Source organism: Triticum urartu, chromosome 7A, assembly GCF_056163025.1.
Source record: "Triticum urartu cultivar PI428250 chromosome 7A, HENAU_Tu73, whole genome shotgun sequence".
Lineage (NCBI taxonomy): Eukaryota > Viridiplantae > Streptophyta > Magnoliopsida > Poales > Poaceae > Triticum > Triticum urartu.
In genome coordinates, this window is record NC_141879.1 from 195,780,944 (window position 1) to 195,783,040 (window position 2,097).

At 37.7% G+C, this 2,097-nt stretch overlaps 1 pseudogene; it reads left to right on the forward strand.

The window, feature by feature from the left end:
- The first annotated feature begins 458 nt into the window (after positions 1–458).
- Positions 459–1,338, forward strand: LOC147958961 (uncharacterized; annotated as a pseudogene).
- The last annotated feature ends 759 nt before the right edge of the window (positions 1,339–2,097 follow it).

A 2,097-nucleotide genomic window follows, 5' to 3' on the forward strand; every position in this document is an offset into this window, starting at 1 on the left:
TTATTCAGTGTATTTCCGTATTATGATTATTCCCAAAATGTTCTTGCACTGTTATAAATAGAAAATAGCCAGGAAAATGATTATGAAAATTATGTTTTAGTTTTCTGAATGAAATGGAACCAACGAGAAATTTTGTTTAGAAAACTTTTATGAATTAATGTTTGTGTCATTTTATGGCACATTTATGTTAATCCCATGGTAATATCAATAAATGGTGAATTATTAATGTTTGAAAATTGATATTACACATGAGATTAATGTGATCATTTTTGTAATACAAACCAACGTTGTTTTACATTTTTGAATCACTCTGTTAATTCCTTATTATTTTCTGCCCAACGGTGATATAATTTGGAGTTAATTTTGCATGAGAATTGATCAAACCAACGTAGGTTAATTTTTGTGCAATTTGATTTTATGATGATGTTCTTTTCCTTTGCTTATGATATTTTGAAATCATGACAGCTTTCGGTCCTCGTGGTCTCGAGAATATCGAACCACTCACGGGAAACAACTTCCAAACTTGGAAGGACTCGTTGCTTTTGCATTTGGGTTGGCATGAGGTTGACCTTGCACTAATGGAAAGTAAAACAGTGGAACCTAAAAAGGATGCCACTGGGTATGCTGAGCTTAAGAAAGCTTACGACACTAAAGTTGAGAAGTGGGAGAGGTCCAATAGAATGGCACTCCTAATTATGAACTTCTCCATCTCCACAGAGATTAAAGGGGCTATTCCCCCTAATGAAAGTGCTACCGAATATTTGAAATCGGTGGAAGAACAATTTAAAGGCTCAGAGAAAGTGTATGCAGATGAGCTTTTACACAAGCTGCTTGCAAAATATGAAGGAAATGGAAATGTGAGGGAGCATATTTTGAGCATGAGCAATGCCGCGGCAAAGCTTAAAACCATGAAGTGTGACTTGAGCGAAGAGCTTCTTGTGCTCCTAGTTTTTAGGTCACTATCCTCACAGTTCAATCCATTCAAGATAAATTATAATTCTCTTGAAATCAAATGGAAACTACCTGAACTCATTGCACATTGCGTTCAGGAGGAAGAGAGAATTAAGAGTGAACAGAAAGATCAAGCTTTCCATGTTAGTTCTGGGAAAAGGAAGCATGAGAACCATGCTCATAACAATAATGCGCCCAACAAAAAGCAGTATTCCAAAAAGAATCCTCCAAAGCCTAAGCAATGCAACGAGGCAAGCTGTTCACGTCCCGCACCTTTAGCGGCTACTTCAGTTAATCTTACAAATGCCGCTGGAGAAAGACTTTGCAATTTTTGCAAGCAGCCAAATCATGTCAAGGCGGACTGTCCAGGTTTTCTTAAATGGCTGAATAAAAAGGGTAAGGATGAGATCACTCTTGTAGATGAATCTCTATATGTTGATTTTTCTGAATCTACATGGTGGATTGACTCAGGTGCGGCTGTTCATGTCACGAATTCTTTGCAGGGATTCCATATAAGCCACACCCTAAGGGGTACAAGAAGACTTAATGTCGCGAATGGGAAGAAGGCTGAAGTTGAAGCCGTGGGCTCCCTCACCTTGAAGTTGCACACTGGTTTCCTACTTCAGCTCAAGGACGTTCTTTATGTGCCTACTTTGAGTAGGAATTTGATTTCAGTTTCGTGTTTAGATGATTTTGGTTTTCATTGTACCTTTGGGGAGAAACAATGTTTTTAAAGTATTGTAATAATGATGTTGGTCTCGCCGTCCGACGAGGCAAACTTTATATGTTAAATCTTTCCGGTTATCCTATGTGTGTGAATCTCTGCGAAATGAATATGAATGAACGCAATCATAAAAAGAATGGGAGAAGTATCAATCCTTCTTCAAAATTGTGGCATCGTCGCTTGGGCCATATTTCGAGGGGGAGAATGGAACGATTGATTAAAGAAGAAATACGTCATCAGCTAGATTTCTCTGATGCAGGCAATTGTATTGACTGTATTAAGGGAAAATATGTGAAAACAATTAAGAAAGGAGCAGTAAGAGCCACATCGGTCCTTGAACTTATTCATACTGACATATGCGGACCTTTTAACATAAAGTTTATGGATGGTTTTGATTCTTTCATTACCTTCACAGATGATTT